The 19,802-nt window shown below is 34.4% G+C and overlaps 1 long non-coding RNA gene across 1 annotated transcript; it reads left to right on the forward strand.

The window, feature by feature from the left end:
* Positions 1-379: 379 nt before the first annotated feature.
* On the forward strand, positions 380-3,213 carry LOC120078302 (uncharacterized). The gene is made up of 3 exons (XR_016529701.1): positions 380-692; positions 886-1,075; positions 2,973-3,213. It is a non-coding gene; the product is annotated as an uncharacterized LOC120078302 (long non-coding RNA).
* The last annotated feature ends 16,589 nt before the right edge of the window (positions 3,214-19,802 follow it).

Below are 19,802 nucleotides of genomic sequence, written 5' to 3' on the forward strand. Positions count from 1 at the left end.
GTCGTCAGAGTTTGGTCATCGAAGGTGGTTGTCGGAGGCCAGAATTGGTTGTTGGAGTTGGTCGCACAAAGGTTGTCGGAGCTTGGAATTGGTTGTTGGAGCTGTCATCAAAGGTCGTTGTCAGAGCTTAAAGTTATCTCTCGAAGTGTGAGAGTAGCCGATGGGTAGAGCCTTTGAAAACATGGAAAGAAGAGAGAGTTGGTAAAATATACAAACTCAATTCCACAACATTTAAAGTTGGTGGGCCAAATATGAGCCAAACGCCTCTAAAAGTAGATTTCTTAACCACGATATATTAACTGCAGATTTTATAAGTTGATTGCGACCCTAGGGTTTAGAGTGCGCTATATAAACTACGATTATCTTCATGTAGTTTTCTGAAAATATTCTCCCTAATAATACTGTGTATCGATCTTCTTACTTTTTGTATTATTTAATTGTATAACAACCACTATTTAAAAATAATAATAATAATCAATTAAAACTTCAAAAGAAAATAAAAAGTATGAAAAAGTCCGCGTTCTTGTTCTTTTATTCGCTTTATAGCTATAGAGTTCTCGACGCTCTGTTTTGCAACTAAGAAATCGAAAGATCAAAATCCGATCGTTTCAAGAAATCTCAAAGAGAAAGAGAGGGAAATATGAGTTACTACGCCCAGCCACCGCCTCCCGTCGGCGTTCCTCCGCCGCAAGGTAACCTCTGAAAGCCATTACTCTTTAATTCCTCTCTTACTTCCACTACACTTTTATGAAATTCTAAGATCCAAATCGAATAGATCTTACTTTTTCTTTCCGAAAAGTTGATCTACTGTTTGTCTTCATCTCGCTTTCGTGCTTTGATTTGACTGATTTTTGGCTGCGATTCGTTGAATTTTGACGATTTTAGGTTTTCCGCCGCAAGGATATCCTCCGAAGGACGGTTATCCGCCGCCAGGATATCCACCGCAGGGCGGTTATCCACCTGCTGGTTATCCTCCGCAGGGACATCCACCTCCGCCGGCATATGCTCCGGCGTACGGTCATCCTCCGCCTCATCATCAAAACCAAAAGAAAGAAGTTGGATTCGTCGAAGGCTGGTGAGTCGCTGCTTTCTCTTTCGTTTTAACAACTCTTACTGGATGGGATTTGAAAGATTAGGTGATTAATCGGTTGTTGTGCGGCGGCGCCGGCGACTTTTAGTTTCGGAATTTTTGTTTTGTTGTTGGGGAATGTGGAAACAATCGAATCAATAATGACACAGGGTGGAAAGTTCTTTTCTCACATGAACCTGCGCAATTTTTGGGGATTTTTTAAATTTTTTTTTTTTTTTGGAATAAAATGTACTTTTCATTTAAAAAAATAAGGCGTTCAAAGATTTGAAGGGGATTTTAGTCGGTTCAGTATATTTTTCTTTATGAAATGTAACTCAATTTTAGAGATAAGTGAATAAAAAATATTTAAATGGATATTTCTAACAAAATTGAATAAAGAAAAAAAATTTAAAATACATATTTAAATCGATTGATTTCAAATATTGAAAAATGAAATAAAATATTTACAAATAATAACAAAATATTTAAATCACGATATACAAAAATAGTGATTTATCGATATAGACGATAATATTTTACTATTATTTGTAAATATTTTTAGTAGTTTTTTCTTTAAAATAATTTCTCATCTAAAATCAGTAAATAGATTATATTTTATATTTTTAACAAGTTAAAATTAAAAAGTTTATTATTTATATTATATTCGTATCGGTAACATTTTATTGTTTATTCGTGTGTTTCATGAATTTAAAAAGTGGATTCACCATTTTAGATGTACACTCATAAATATTAAAAAAGTTATATATATTGGCCAACATTTCTTAGGAAATAGATGCATTTCTTAGAGAATTTGAGAGATGATGAAAGATGAAGAGCGAAGAACGGCGGTGATTAGAGGAGTAGAAGTGAGAAAGAGGACTATTAGGGAGAGAAAATATCTTTTAGTTTTTAAATTTAAAGATGTATTTTTTTAAAAAAAAACAAATCATATTTTAATATCTTTTAGGGGACGTTTGGCGCACAGAATTGAATTGAATTGAGTTATAATTATTATAAGAAGAGAATAATTAGAAGAGTTGATGAGTGAAAAATGTGAGTTAAATTATTTTTAATAATTGGTGAACTAAATGGTTGGTGAATTTTTTTTACCCAACCCAACTTGGAGGGCCAAATAGCTCTTAGTCTTTTCAATTACGTGTTTGGAATGGGATTCAAGATATGTGCACTGAAATATTGTTATATATATATTCAAAGTCAAACTTTCATAGTTAGTTTATTTTTGTGGAACAAGGTTTTATTGAAATGTACCTTTAAGAAAGAAAATTGTTTTAATGACAAAATTATTAAAAATATTTTCAAATATAACAAAATATCACCGTATATTAATGATAAATATTGATAAATATCTATCAATGTCTATTAATGATAGATGATAGTATAGTCTATTAGTTTCTATTATTGATAGATAGTGACATTTTGATATATTTGTAAATATTTTGATTTATTTTACTATATTCGAAAACAGTTTAATAAGAAATTCTCCACGAAAGTTTTTTCAATTCAATTTCGACATTCTATTGATGACCTTTTTAAACTTTTTTTTTTTCATTTAGTTAATTTCTTCCCTCAAAGTTAATGAAAAATAATAAATAATAAAGCAATTATTTTGTCTTTTTTTAATACAATAGTATATAATAATAAAATTATTTCATAATGTATATAACTTAGGAATCAATTGAGTTTCATGAAAATTAATCTCTTGACCAACTTTATACATACATGACTTACTGTATCAACGAAAACGCGTAAGTTGGACAATATTAATTTTCTATTTGTATTTCTTTCTTCTTTTGTGTCTATTTTACAATGAAATATATAGTTATTATATATTATAATATTATAATTACTAAAAATCCTCTGAATTTGTTTGTAAATTTTGCAGTTTGGCTGCTCTTTGTTGCTGCTTTATGTTGGATGTTTGCTTTTAACGATGGCGTACAGAATTTGAATTTGATCTCCATTGTTCATTGTTTTCATCTTCCATATATTTTGTGAGTGTGTAATATTCATGTTTCTATTCTCATTATACCTAATCTATCTCTCTTCATACTTCTTGAATATTGCTTCCAAAGAATATAGATTTTTAATATTTAATTATTTTCCCTATCTGGATTTTGGATCAACTTTATCTATCTTTTTTCTTTTTGGATTATATTTTTTAGGTTGAATTACAAGTTTAGTTCATGAATGGGGTGTTATACACTTGTACTATTAATAGGGTTTTGAATTTTAAAGAGTTTTTAATAGGTCGAACAATTTCAATTTTATGTTTAGTAGGTCTTTAAACTTTAAAAGTGTTTAATGTGCCCCTCACCTACACTCTCGATTTTGAATCTATGAGGTTCTTGGCATATTCTATGAGACAAAAAATTGAGAGCTAAATGTCTTATTAGCTACAAATTTTAATTTTATAACCAACATATTCGTTAATTTTAAAATATGTTGAATTTTCACGAACTTGTTAGACACAAAATTGAATGTTAAGGACGAAGATTAAATTTTATGGACTATCATTAAGAGATTGAGAATTTTCGTACTAAATATAGAAATAAAAATAATTAATTTATATCTATTTAAGATTATATATAGATATATATATATATATATATATATATATATATATATATATGATTTGAGATTATCAACCTAAGCTTATAAACTAAATTGACATACTGAGGTTAGAGATTTGATTATCTACCATACATGTAAAAAAACATATGATTTGAGATTTAATTATACTTGCGTTCACATGTAAGGCAATGAATTGTGCATCGTGGTCAAAGTAAGTTTAGTTCAACAATAATTAACATGACATTCTTCTCTAAAAGTTGAAGGTTCAATCCTAAAGAAAATATGTGCATTCTTTAGGCAGGGAAGAATTAAATGGTTAGATTTAAAGACAGAGAGCTCTTATATACAAACTTACAATTTAACATTTTATCATTTTATTTTGATTAAAATTCAAAGCTTAGTTCTAAACTTTTATATTTGAGTCTAAAAGCTCCTTAAATTTTAGATTATATATATGTATCAGTATGTATATATATATATGCACACACATATATATATTATTGGGATTGATGCCGTAAATCTCGTAAAGTTCTGTAGTTCGTAATTGTATTGTACAAATATTTTATTTATTTAATAAAATATGAGATATATTATTTGACATTTAGTAGCATTAAACCCACAAACTAATAAACTATTATTCAAGGTTATCTTCTGTAGCTTAAACATGTATGTAGACACAGGAGGATCAAGTTTAAGTGATAACCTAAAAGGTCCATAGTAGATAGATAAAGCTGGATACATTATCCTGGTGACAACTACGAGTACGACCCACTTTGTAGATGTTACAATTGTTGTAAAGTGCTACAAATAATCTGATCCTGATCACTCATGTGGAGACATATGAGCAGGGTATTCTATACAAAGAGTTTGTAAGACTGGACCACGAAATGACTAGTCTCATTATATAAAATCGTAACTTACATTTCACCAGGATGACCATAGATGACATGGTTGAATCTTGAGTGAGTTGTGAACTCTTGCCTATGAGGATGATCCTTTAATTTGTATGGGTGAGAGTGGCCAGATTGCCAACTCAATAAGCCTACCATTTTGGGGATTCGTCTGATTGAGCTGGGAACATAACTACATAAAACAGAATTCACTCCTTCCCTGAGGTCGGGGTAAGCATATAAATTGCTCTCTTAAGGACTCATTCTGAGATTTGAACAATGTGGCGTCACACCATCTCCTGTCTCGAGAGGGATTTGGTCATAGTTGGACTATGATTTATTGTTCATTAGAGAGATTAATGATACTTAAGGAGTTAGATGTAACTACATGGGCAAAACGGTAATTTTGGCCTAACTGTACTTACGAGCAATTTTTGAACATCGCATTGTTGACTTGTTATATCCAATGGACATAGAAATATATCTGTAGTGCAAAGAGTGTAGATGTCGATCTTTAGTGGAGTGTCTGACAGTTAATGGATGTTGAATAATATAATCAAAGGAGTTTAATTAATTATTCAAGTACCATTAGTGTGAACCCTGAGCCCTAACTTCTCTACTTGAGTATATTCCCTACTAAGACCAGTGTGGTGAGTAGGTTGATATGAGAATTAATGTGTAATTATAGAGAAAATGGTGAAAAGTTAGAAGAAAGTTTGGGTTTGAAAGCTTGACTCTTGGGTAAAGCTTGAGAAAAATTGGCTAAGTGTAACCCATGCGTTGGAGGCTAGAAAATTGGCTAAGTGTTGTGCCATGTGTTGGCCTTGCTCATTTGAGAGGTTATTTGGGCATTGAAGGAAGCAAAGGTATGGCCAAGAGAAAAGCTATGCGTGGGAAGGCATGCGACAGCCAAAGTCTTGAGGGGTTAGCAAACATGTGGTAGCCTCAAGTGCGCGCGAGCGTGGATGCTGGGCGTTGGAGTTGCGCGCGCTAGACGATCGTGTAACAATGCGCGGAGCTAGGCGATGCAATAGGCAATTGTGTAGCAAGTGAGCGACGCTCAGCGATGCGGTAGGCGATCATGTGACAAGGCGCGGTGCTAAATGATGCGAAGGGTCACACTAAACGATAACACTATGCGATGGATGATAGCGTTAAGGAATGGGGCGTTGGCACTGCACGATCGACATTAGTGCTAGACGATGACACTGGGCAATGGCGTTACGCGATGGACTTGGGTGCTAGATGATAGCCGTGTTGCGCTAGCTACACGATGGGCATTAGCGAGATCTGCATGATGCGAGAGCTGTGCGGTAGGCTGTGTGCTATGCGTTGGGCGAGAGCGAGATCATCGGGTAACAATTATCAGCGTGAGGTCACTAAACAATGAGCTAAACGATGGGGCGGTGAGCTAAACGAGTGGACTTGTATTGATCAGCATTAATCACCGATTAAAAACACTAGATGTCCTTTGCACCGGATTTACTCCATGAAAGTCGAAGGTGTCGGGCTAAGATTTAATGAGAAGCAGTGGAAAGTAGTAAAAAAATGGGAAGGCGAACTTCAAACGATCAGTTTGATCATTTCCTCCGTGAAAATTTAGAGTTCTTGGTGTCGTTGGAAAGCTCTGAGAGTCTACTTTTAGAGGGGACACTTCTGGGAGAAGTCTTCATCGGATTAAGGCCGAAGAAGGAGAAAGTTCCAGAGGTTCTATTCTCGGGTGAATCCGGGTCATCGTTAAAGAATTGAGTTTCTAGGACAGACCACGAGGAGTCTAAAGCTGAAATTTTAAGGTAAGCTTCCTGAGAAAATTTTTAACAAGTTTGTAGAAGAAAATTTCTTGAGATGAGCTCTGGAATTCGAGTTATTAATTTTGTAAGTTAAATTTGGAATTTCATGAACAAACATGCAGCTGCTTGAGTTGAGTAAACTGACAGCTCGAGGTGAAACGCTTAGACAAACCAAGGGCTGAGCTTTTCCTTGTGTTGGACCTGCTGTGTAGGTTGAAGAGAGCTTGCAGTGGAATCTTGGATGCATAAGTAGCCTTGAGGATGACCATGTACAGCTGTAAGAATACTTAGAGAGAAAAATGTAGGTTGCATAAGTGGTGTTGCGTTTGTGAAGAGCGGTTGGAAGCTTTGCATGAGCCAAATCTCAAAGAAATTCCTAAGTGCTAAGACATACAGCAAGGTTTGATACCAGTGATAGAAGCACATCGACCCTTGAGGAATAGTTCTAAAAGTTGTGAGTGACTAAATATTTATAATGTTTTAAAGAAATCATGTTTTAAAGAAAGATTATTCTCATGTTAGCTAGTTTTACAAAGTAAATTCCAAGAAAACCATGAGTTATGTTTTATACGCATGCTATGTATGAAAGTTTATTGAAAAACTGTTTATGTGTATTTAATTACACCAAGCATGCGTTAGTATCTTTAAAGACACGTTTTCTATGCATCATGCTTTACATGCTTTAAAGAGAAAGTCATGGTATGACTAGTTTTACTTGAAACTCGATACCGAGGGACATTTGAGAAGGTATCCGAGTAGCTCGATAGGACATTTTGAGAAGGTATCTGAGCAAAAGTACCTAAGGCATGACGGTACTTAGTTATGGTCACGTGCACGTAGGTAGTTAAAGTCAGAGATTGAGCAAAAGAGTTCTCTCTTGACTAAGCAGTTGACGTTGGGATTAAATTACAACAGGGTTATTCTCAACTAAGGAACAATTAATGTTTTATGATGAAAACTACTTTATTATGCTTTATGCTTGAAAAATATTTATATTGCAGTACAAGGTTACTGTACAAATTTATATTTTAGTTTAATCTCTTTATTGAGACTTTTGCATGAGAATTAGTTTTCTTTCTTAAGGCACTCACCGGGCTAGCAAGCTCACCCCATTTTCAAATGTTTTCCTTTTCCCTAGGTAGCGGTCAAATTCTCAGGAGGTAGCTCTGCATCTGCTCTGCCACTCAAGGACAAAAGTTATTATAACCCATCTGTTAGGTGATTACAGTAGATATTGTACCAAGTGTTGTCTAATGATGTTTAGCAGGATTATGAGTATATCTACTCAATCTACTCAAAGCATATGCAATATCAAATCTAGTATAGTTCATTAAAAATATAACACTATAAAAAAATTTTGCATATTCAAATTGAAAGGCACTTTCACCCTCATTCATTTAAAGACTCATACTAGGGCCATAAGGTGTTCTTACAGGTGTAATATCAAAACCGTCAAATTTATTTAGCATTTTTCTTTCAATATAGTGTGATTGACATAAAGAGAAACCATTTTCGATTTTTCTATCTTAACACCAATTATCATGTCAGCCTCACCTAAATTTTTAATTTCAAACTGTGAGGATAGATATAACTTGGTATCGTTAGTTATATCGATGTTTGTACCAGATCTATATATCATCAATATACAAACATATAATCACACAGTTAACTCCAGACGACTTTGAGTAAACACATGTATCAGAACAGTTTACTTTAAAACTATTGTGTACTAAAGTGTTTTTAACTTTTTCATATCATTGTTTAGAAAGTTATTTTTGACCATAAAGAGATTTTGTAAGTTTACAGACCTTAATTTCTTAACCAGCAACAATAAAACCTTCAGGTTATGTCACATATATTTCCTCTTCCAAATCTCCATTGAGGGATGTCATCTTTACATCCATTTGATGAATTAGAAGGCCACATATCACAACATAGGCTATCAATGCTCTAATAGTGGTTATTTTAGTCACGGGTGAGTAAGTATCAAAATAGCCTATGCCTTGCTTTTGTGTGTATCCCGCAACCGCTAGTTTAACCTTAAACTTGTTTATTGTACCCCATGGTTTTATTTTCTTATTCAAGACCCATTTACACCTAATGAGTTTATTTTCTTTAGATAGTTCCACTAATTTTCATGTTTGATTCAAAACTAAGGAATCTAATTCACTCTTGATTGCCTTTTTCCAAAAACTATAATCTATTGAGCTTAAAGCTTATTGATAGGTTTTTGGATCCTCATCTATTAAGTACATGTACGCAAATGAATTGTATATTTTATTTGAATTTTCAACTATAAAAGTAGTTAGAAAATCATGTCCAAATTCCGTACTAACTCTTTAATTTAAGTGTGTTATTAGGGTTAGAAAGAGGGAGTTCAGACATTTGATCAATGCTTGAAGTACTAGCAGTTTGACTATTGAGTGAATTATCTACTGATTTACTACCTATTTTAATCATACGAAAAACATGCTAAAAAAACACAGTATCTCTATATTCACACATTGAATTATCACTTAAACACATAAACCTATATACAACACTATTATAAGCTTAACCGACGAAAACGCAGTCAAAAGTTTTAGATCCTACAGTGGATTTCTTGAATTCTGGACATGTTACCTTGGCTAAAAACCCTCACAAACTTAAGTAATCCAGGTTAGTGGATAACTCTTTCACAACTCATAGGAAGTCTTTTATCCAGCTTTTTGTGAGGAACCCTGTTAAGAATAAAACAGGTAGAAAGCATAGTTTCTCCCCACATGTTATTGGACAATCCATAACTTAATAACATAATATTCATCATTTCTTTTAGAGGTCTATTCTTATGTTCGGCTATGCTATTTTGTTGAGGTGAATACGGAGTAATTACTTCATGAATTATACTGTTTAATTCACGTAATTCCTTAAGAAAAGTGTCACTATATTCACCTCCTCTATTGAATCTAATTCTTTTTATTCTTCTATCTAATTGATTTTCTACTTTTGTTTTGAATTTCACAACCATGCTACTAGCTTCATCCTTTGATTTTAGAAGGTAAATTTTTGTATATTTAGAATAACCATCAACAAAATATATATAATATTTTTTTACCATTGCAACTTATAATGCTTCTAAAATCAGCTAGATCTATGTGAATTAACTCAAGTAATTATGTACTGCTTATTGTTATTGATTTAAAAGGCCTTTTAAAAAATTTTCTTCTACACATATTGGACATTTATTATTATCATGTGAATCAAATACATTAATAAGATGCAAAATTTTAAGCCTTTTAATTGGTGCAACATTAACATGTCTTAATCTACCATGCCACACATCAAATGATTCAACCATATGAGCAAAACGAGAGGCTTTTTCATTCATGGAAATAGGAGCAGAAACAACATTCAAAACAAATAGACCATCAGACAGATATCTCTTACCAACAAAGTCATCATTTTTGGCGATGATAACCTTGTCAACTTCAAACACAATCCAAAGCCCTACTTTGTTCAACAGACTCCCCGATACCAAATTCCTACACAAAGAAGGAACATACCGTATATCACTAAAGGATGGAGTTTTTCTAGAAGTAAAGATAATTGAGTGGCTTGTGCCTAGAGGTAGACTTTGGACAATTATAAATAGGGGAGAAGAGAAGCTTGGTTCTTCCAATTCACTCGGGCAAAATTAGATTTTTCTTGAGTCATATTAAAGATAATTGGGTATAGAATAGGCCCCTAGGTTGCCATAGTAATAAAAGATTGGGAAGTTTGGAAAAACTTGAAAGAAATTATGTAACAACCCGACATTTCGAAATCTCTAACAAGGGTCATTACTCATAAATGTACATCTGAAACTCAAACATTTTAACCATTGAGGAAAATAAAATGTATTAGAACAATAAAGACAATTTCCAAAACAACCTATATAATTAATAAATAAACAAATAATCAGAACCTTTGTTCAGGGCTTTTAAAACAACTAAGAAAAATTAACATTCAAACAGACAAAATTTTGGACCAGCATCAAGTTCTAAATCAAAACAAATAACTTGAAAACACAAATTAAGTAGAAATGATTTCATCTCCTATGTGGCACGGTCATGGGTCTCTCTACTCACTCGCCAATTTGTTCTTGTCGTTACCTGAAAAACATAAAATAAGAAAGTTTGAGTATGAAAATACTCAATAAGTGACCCCCTACTGGGGCCATTTGGGTGACCTATTTGAAGGAACCGTCGAAGATTCACAACGGAAGGAGATCGTCCTAATTTTTAGTTTTCACAGATACCAAGTTTTACAGAACAAAAATATACTTAACAAACAAATTTTACAGCATGCTCATTAAAAAAAAAAAAAGATGGAAAAATAGGGCTTGGAAACCCTTATATTTGAAGAACTTTTCTTCAAAATCCGTCAAACTGAAATCATGAACAAAATCGAACCAATAGGGTACAACCAATTGGAGTCCTCTGTATTATCTAGGATGAGAATCCAAGGAGTTGTGGGCTCTTGGAATTTTGGCGAGGGAAATAATTTAGAGATGAAAGGAGGGGAGAAAAATTTTGTGCGGTAGATTTTCTGAACAACAACACAAAAAAAAAAAAAAAAATGTACACACTATTCTCTGTCAAATCTTCTCTATGGGATTAGGCAAGTGGGAATTTTTACTGGGCATACAGTGCCCTAGTTTGTTGATTTGTGTACTTTGTATTTTAGTTTAATCTTTACATTGTACACCCCGTTAGTTTTAGATTAAGTGGGAGATTGTTGGGATTGATGCCTTAAATCTCATAGAGTTCTATAGTTTGTAATTGTATTGTACAAATATTTTATTTATGTAATAAAATATGTGATGTTTTTATTTCAAAATTAATTTCATTAACCACAAACCAATAAACTAACATCCAAGGTTATCTTGTAGCTTAAACATGTATGTAGAGACATATGTGTGGATCATGTTTAAGTGATAACCTAAATGATTTGTAGTAGATGGATAAGGCTGGATATCTTATCCTGGTGACATTACGAGTATGGCCCGCTTTGTAGATTTTACAATTGTTGTAAAGTGCAGAAAATGATCTGATCCTAATCATTCACGTGGAGACATGTGAGCGAGGACATTCTATACAAAGGAGTTTGTATAAGATTAGACCACGAAATATTTAGTTTCATTATATAACACCGTTTCATAATAGAGACTTACATTTCACCAAGATGACCATAGGTAATATGACCCGAATCCTGAATGAGTTATGAACTCTTGCCCATGAGGGCAATCCTTTGATTTATATAGGTGAGAGTGGCTAGAACACCAACTCAATAACCTTACCATTTTGAAGATTCGTCTGATTGGGGAGCTGGGAACACAACTACACAAGAAGAAATTCACTCATTCCTCGATGTTGGGACAAGTAGATAAACTACTCCTTTAAGGAATGATTTTGGGGCTTGAAGAATGTGGTGCCACTCCCTCTCCTGGCTCGAAAGGGTTTTAGTCATAGTTGAACTATGATTTATTTTTCATTAGAAGGATCAGTGATACTTAAGAAGTTAGATGTAACTATAGGGGCAAAACGGTAATTTTGGTCCAGCTGTACTTACGAGCAATTTGTGAAAGATCATTGTACTATTGATTGATTATATCCAATGGACATAAAAATATAGATGTAGTGCAAAGAATACAACTGTCAGATTTTAGTGCAGTGCTCGATAGTTAACGGATGGTGAATAATTTAACTAAAGAGTTTAATTATATTCATGTACCGTTGAAGCTTCAAACTACAGGTCCATGAGGTCCCCTCGGTAGCTCAACGGGGTTTAATGAGAATCATTTTTTGGATTAATTTGAATTGTTCAAATTAATTAAGGGAACTAATTATGTATGATATAATTATATGATATAATTACTATAATGTATTGATACATTATAATATTAATGAGAGAAAAAAATATTTGAATATGGTTCAAATATTAATTATATTAATTAGATTCATATTGTTAAATTTATTGTAAATGTGATTTATATTAAAGGGTTGTTTGGGGCGCTGAGTTAAGATAGGATGCCTGGAGTTCATATGTCTGTGGAGTTCATATATCTATGGAGTTCATATGTCTATGTTTGGGGTGCAGAGTTATTTGGCCTGAAATCACATGTATGTGTTTGGGGTGCAAAGTTGAGTTCATATGTCTGGGCTATGGTTCGTTGATTTTTTTATTCGAGCTTAGAAGTGTATTGTATAAAATAATTGAAAAAATAAGTGTAAATATGAATTATGCATTGATGCATTTATGATGCGTTAGTAACACGTTGATGCGTTAGTAACGCGTTGATGCGTTAGTGATGTGCAACAGAACGTATGACACTTCTTTATTGATGTTCAAGTTTTCCTAAATCAGATCCAAGTATAAATCCAACTCAAGTTCCTGGTAAGTCCAAGGTCGAACTCAGATATTCAGATTAAAGCTAACGCAGACCTTGAGTTGTAACTATTGTAGAGATATCCTAAGTGTATGTAGAAATGAGTTATTTACACTAAGCTGCTGTGTGTGTGCAAGAAGATACAAAAGGGTCAAGTAGAGAATGATGGGTCATGTGAAAATGGAGTTTGATACAAGTGATGTGTGTCGATCTAAGTTAGATGTACACGAACAAAAATACGATGCGAATGAGATGATTTGTTTATCTTCTCTTATGCGTTAGACTCTAATCGACATTTCTCAATGCAAATATCATACAATACCTATCTCTAGGATGTATGCGTCAAACACAGGATGTAATAAAACACCAGTGTGTCTATCTTTAGATGTACTAAGCGTTCTAACTTGATGCTAACTTACTTATTCTCTCGAATAGTTTAAGCTAAAGATGCTTTTACCAATTGATTTAGTTAGCTTAAGCGTTCGAAATGAAATTTTGCATGAAGTTATAGATGCATCCAACATAAACATGAAATAAACAGTGGCAAAGTATGATAGATCAAATATGAGAATTTATAAAGAAATTGATTGTCTTTATAAAACAAATACTTAATCAGATGAGAGATGAAAGCGATAAGTAAGATGAAATGAAAGGAGTCAAGCCGTAGAGTACAATCTCTTGTCCTCTTTGGCTCAATTCTGGTTCGTGTACAACCACTTATGGAAGAATTGGAAGAAATGTCTCTCTCGAGCTCAGCTTCCTCCGCTCCTTGATCGGCGATGGTGGTGGTTCTCTTCCTTTTTGTTCTTCTCGACACCACAGTACAGCTCTAAGGATCTAAGATTCTAAACTAAGACTAAAAAAACTTGAGAATAAGAACTTCGGAGAACTCTTTCATTTGATGAGATTTCTTCTATTTATACGCGTCGATCTTCTCCAACTTGATGATGGGCAACATTAAATTCCATACCTTGGTCAGCCGCCTGACATTCAGATGCTTTTCAGACACCCCCCCGCTGCAGGTGCCCATGCTTGCAAGTGGTGATTTGACACAAACAGCTCGAATCAATGAATCTTCCTTGCATTGAATCCCTCTGACGCATGCCTTATGCATTAGACTTTGCCCGCAACCCTTTTTTTTTAATCATGCGTTAGCTTTTTGTTGAGATCCTACAATATAATGCGTTAGTGTCGCAGTATTTTAGCAATAAACATTCTTTTGCATGAGTTTGATAGTGTTCGAGTAATTCCATGCGTTTTCTCTAAAAATGATGAGATTTTATCATTAAAGACCCTAATTGTTCCAACTTTTGAGTCACAATAACTTGTATTTCTACAAGTTATCACACCCCCAAATTTGTACAATGCTTGTCCTCAAGCATTCCATAAATAATTCTTTGTTATCTCCCTTGTCTTTAGTGTGTAGTGTTCACCTGTCATCATATTCACTTATAAGCTTGAGACTGGAGTTTGGAAAATGTAATGCAGGTTGATTCTTGTCTAAAAGAAAGAATGTTTTATTTTAGGTGCAGCAAGCTTTTGGTCAGCAACTCCTTTCGTTCCTCAAAACATTCTCGTTTTTTTCTAAATCAGCAATAATGCATTAGATGCTTTTTTAAAAAAAGATGCCGGTTAAAAAGAAAAAGTATAAATTTTCAGTTACCCATGCGTTGTTCCAGGTGTCCCATTTTCGTTTTGGCTTACCCCCACAGGTGTCATGCGAGCATCCAACTACGGGTGAGAGCCCTTCACAACTAAACTCATATCTAACATTCATGCGTTTCAAGATACAGCTTCTTTAAACTAGATAGAGGACTTTTGGGATGCATTGGTCTAGGAGACTTAACTTCGTTTTGGCTTGCCCCTACGGGTGTCATGCGAGCATCCGACTACGGCTAAGTATTGGTTCCAATTTTTAACTCATGCCAATTTGAGGTTTTTCTTTTAGAGTAATGATAGAAGAGTTGTGTTTAACATCTTTCTATTTTGTTTCATTTCTTTTTTATGTACTCGATTAATGCGTCTTAACTCGGATTTCGAAAAGGCTTTGAGAGTTTCGAAAGGAGTTTTGATTTAAAGCTTGCATGCGTTAGAAAGAAAACATGTAGTCTTTTTAGAAAAGATCAAGCTTTGTTGATTTTCCTAACGCCTACTTTGTACTTATAAATTTCATATTATTAATATCATTAAGGTAAAAAAACGCACAAGACTAAAAAAATAGCTAAAGAACAAGAAAAGTATGCTAAGGACAAACACAAGGATAAAAAAATGATAGAAATTTCATTCATTTTCATTGGATAACTAATGGATTAAACAAAAATAGCAAACATATACAAAAGATTAATAGAAACAAAAAAACAAAGTAACTAACACCCTAAAACTTATTGTGCTGGCGCGTCATCCCTGCGTTCTTCTGCAGGGTCTTCATCCATGAAGCGTAGAGGGTTCCTAAGGTGAGCAGGTAGCGGTGGCAAGGCAAACATTCCGACCAAGACCTGATTAATATACTGCGTTGTGTAGACAAACTGGTCTTGCATTCTTCTTGTTTGCTACCGCAAGTAATCTTTTAGAACCCTATTTTGTTGTTGAAGAGTTTCAATGGATGCGACCAGTGATCTGAGTTGATCACTAATAAAGTTTTCAACTCATCAATATCAGTGCATGTTTGTGGTGGTGCTAGCTCTTCAGTTCGTTCAACTGGGTCTTCAATATTTCCTGTGTTACTTTACCCTAATCCGGTTGGTTAAAAAATGACTAGAGGAGGTACAAAAATTGTAATTGGAGTAGGTAAGGGCGAAGGAAGGGGACTAGGGATTTCTTGATCTAAATTGGCAGCTCATGGTGCGTTGGATTAAGACTCCCTTCTTGCGGGGCCAAAGATGAGTCTGGGAGAGGGATGTTTAGGTCTGGCCACGCTTTTTCATTAGTAAATGTAAGCATCGCTTCATAATCATCATTCTTCGAAGCTTCATCGCTATGTTCAATCACCCGGACGCATCTTCTTTTGGAGGCACGTTTGGAAGGTCGAAGTCTGGCTGCCGCGTCCTTGCGAGGTAGGGCAGACTGATGTGGCGAACCGCGAGGCAGATGCCTGATCAACTTGATATCCATCAAACCATCGATTTTCTTATAATCATCCCCCAGAGGGATGCCCCCGCATTCACACAGCATGCAAATCAGCCAAGGGAAATATAGTTGTCCTCGTGGTTTGGCTTTAATGGCTTTGATCTGGTCTCTTATTATCCTCCCAATATCTAGAGGAATGCGCTGCATGATACAGTAAGTGGCCAGGACGCGTTCTCTTGATAATGTCTCATCATGCGTTGTAGGCATGATGCTTTTCTTAATCAAATAAAACCAAAAGTTTACGTCTGGTTTTAGGTTCCTGGAAGCTAAGATTTTTACTCAATTTCTTGATGTTTGCCATTTGCTTCCAGGCTTGGCCACTACTCTTAACGCATCTTCTACTTGGCTTGGTGTCAGATGTTCTAAGATACGGTTTCCCTCTGCGTCCGAGTTACTTGTAATATTGAACACTTCATTAATTTTATCAGCTGAGAAGCGCACCAAAATGCAATCAACGAACACTGTACTTGTTCGTTGATTTTATGATTCGAGATTAGGAGTGTTTATATAAAATAATTGGAAAAATAAGTGTAAATATGAATGATGCGTTGATGCATTTATGATGCGTTAGTAACGCGTTGATGCATTAGTGATGTGCAACAGGACGTATGACACTCCTCTATTGTCGTTCAAGTTTTCCTAAATCAGATCCAAGTATAAATCCAACTCTGGTTCCTGGTAAGTCCAGGGTCGAACTCAGGGATTCAGATTAAAGCTAATGCAGTCCTTGCGTTGTAACTGTTATAGAGATATCCTAAGTGTATGTAGAAATGATTTATTTACACTAAGCTATTGTGTGTGTGCAAGAACATACAAAAGGGTCGAGTAGAGAATGATGGGTCGTGTGAAAATGGAGTTTGATGCAAGTGATATGCGTCGATCGAAGTTAGATGTACACGAAAAAGAATACGATGCGGATGAGATGATTTGTTTATCTCTGTTTATGCGTTAGACTCTAGTCGACATTTCTCAATGCGAATATCATACAATACCTATCTCTAGGATGTATGCGTCAAACACAGGATGCAATAAAACACCAGTGCGTCTATCTCTAGATGTACTAAACATTCTAACTTGATGCTGACTTACTTATTCTCTCGAATAGTTTAAGCTAAAGATGCTTTTACCAATTGACTTAGTTGGCTTAAGTGTTCGAAATGAAATTTTGCATGAAGTTATAGATGCATCAAACATAAACAAGAAATAAACAGTGGAAAAGTATGATAGATCAAATATGAGAATTTATAAAGAAACTGATTGTCTTTACAAAACCAATACTTAATCAAATGAGATATGAAAGCGATAAGTAAGATGAAATGAAAGGAATCAAGCTGTAGAGTACAATCTCTTGTCCTCTTTGGCTCAATTCTGGTTCATGTACAACCACTTGTGGAAGAATTGGAAGAAATGTCTCTCTCGAGCTCAGTTTTCTCCGCTCCTTGATCGGCGATGGTGGTGGTTCTCTTCTCTCTTGTTCTTCTTGGTACCACAGTACAGCTCTAAAGATCTAAGATTCTAAACTAAGACTAAAAAAACTTGAGAATAAGAACTTCGGAACTCTTTCATCTGGTGGGATTTCTTCTATTTATAGGCATCGGTCTTCTCCATCTTGATGATGGATAGCATAAAATTCCATACCTTGGTCAGCCGCCTGACACTCAGATGCTTTTTAGACGCCGCCCGCTGCAGGTGCCCATGCTTGCAAATGGCGATTTGACACAAACAGCCCAAATCAATGAATCTTCCTTGCGTTGAATCCCTCCGACGTATGCTTCATGCGTTAGACTTTGCTTGCGACACTTTTTTTTAATCATGTGTTAGCTTTTTGTTGAGATCCTGTAATATAATGCATTAGTGTCGCAGTATTTTAGCAATAAACATTCTTTTGCATGAGTTTGATAGTGTTCGAGTAATTCTATACGTTTTCTCTAAAAATGATGAGATTTTATCATTAAAGACCCTAATTGTTCCAACTTTTGAGCCGCAATAACTTGAATTTCTACAAGTTATTAGCTATCTGGTGCAGTTTTTTGAACTCTAAATAATATGCTTTTACTGTTTTTGTTTTGTAACTTTTTTATTTAGTAATTTTACCCATCTTTGTTTGAATAAAATATAGATTGCAATTTTTTTCGTTTAATTGTTAAAACTTTCTTTCTTTCTTTCTTTCTTTTTTGGGCAATGAACAACAATTTCATTACATTTCTTGTAGAAATATTGTTAAATAAAATGAGAAACCAAAGAGAAATAAAAACTTTTGATTCCTAATTTTTCTCCATGGATTTCATTATCATCATCATCATCTTCTTCTTCTTCCTGATGTTGCCCTATACATTTACTATGTAATGAATTTTGTTAATTAAATCTCTCTCATCATCTTAGCAGCCAATGGAATGTCACCACATTTTTTCAACAATTTCATTTTCAATTCCTCTAAATTTGGAGGATCATCAGAGAAAAAATTTCTATTTTTCACTAATTCTTGCAGGAAAATATTCCAGGAATTTTTTTTTCATTTTATGTTTTTTTTATATATGTTACATACTGTTCAACTACATACTTACTTTTCGTTTAAATATTCTTAAAACTCATTTGATATGTAAATTAAATTAAATAAAAAAAAAATTTAATAATTTTTTACGTATAAATATTGCACTTAATGTAGACAAAATAATATATCTTTTTATATAATCAACCACTCTACAACATACTTTAACAATCATCAGTCTTATAATAGTCGGAGGTGGTTGTCAAAGTTGATTATCAAAGATTCTTTCACTGGAGTTTGTAGCCGAAGGTGGTTGTCAGAGCCTGAAGTTGGTCGGATGAAGGTGGTATTGGAGTTGGTTGTTGAAGTTCGTCATTAGAGGTGGTTTTGAAATTTTGGTATTGGTCGGGCGAAGGTGATCGTTGAAGTTGATCATCGGAGATGATTTTTGTCAAAAATTGTAGTCGGAAGTGGTTGTTGGAGACCGAATGTTAATTGCATGAATGTGGTATTCGAGTTGGTTATTAGAGTTTGTCGTCGGAGGTGGTTGTCAAAGCCCTGAATGGGTCGTTGAAGTTGCTCATTCAAAAATGGTCATTGAAGGTTTTTTTCATTGGAGTTATTAGTCAGAAGTGGTTTTCAGAGCCTGGAATTTGTCATTGAAGTTGGTAGCGTGAAGGTGGTTGTTAGAGTTCAGTTAACGGAGGTGGTTGCCGAAGCTCGAAATAGGTTGTCGGAGTTGGTCGCGTGAAGGTTGTCGAAGCCCGGAGTTGGTCGTAGGAACTGTCATCAGAGGTGGTTGTCGGAGCCCAGATTTCGTCGTCAGAGTTGTCATCAGAGGTGGTTGTCGGAGCCCGAAGTTGGTCGCCAGAGTTTTCATTGGAGGTGGTTGTCAGAGCCCAGAGTTAGTTCCCGTTATGTGACAGTGGCCGATAGGTGAAGCCATTGAAAACATTGGAAGAAGGGAGAGTTAGAGTGAGTTGGTAAAATATAACAACTTAACTCTACTCATATTGGTGAGTCAAACACCCCATAAATGTCATTAGTGAAAGAAAGGAAACTATACGTTATATTGTACTAATACAATATAGAAACTATAGGTTATATGTTATATTTGATATAACATATAGTTTAATATATATATATATATATATATGTATGTATGTATGTATGTATGTATATATATATATATATATTTTATGTATGTATGTATGTATGTATGTATGTATCCAATGTTTTATTGAATATTGTAACTCCCTCCCTACCTTTTGCTAGAGTGGGAGGTTATTCCTCATTCAGTGCAGTTTTTGAAACGAGATACATAAACTTTCTCTCAACATAGAAACGTTATGTGCAAATTCCAATTATCTTCCTCCTTCTCTCATCTCCTTTTTCTAAAATAGTTAGAGCCTCACATTCTCCTGGATTCTCACCCAGAAAA

This window comes from Benincasa hispida, chromosome 5, assembly GCF_027475165.1.
Source record: "Benincasa hispida cultivar pf3 chromosome 5, pf3_genome.v1.1, whole genome shotgun sequence".
In the NCBI taxonomy this organism is placed as follows: Eukaryota; Viridiplantae; Streptophyta; class Magnoliopsida; order Cucurbitales; family Cucurbitaceae; genus Benincasa; species Benincasa hispida.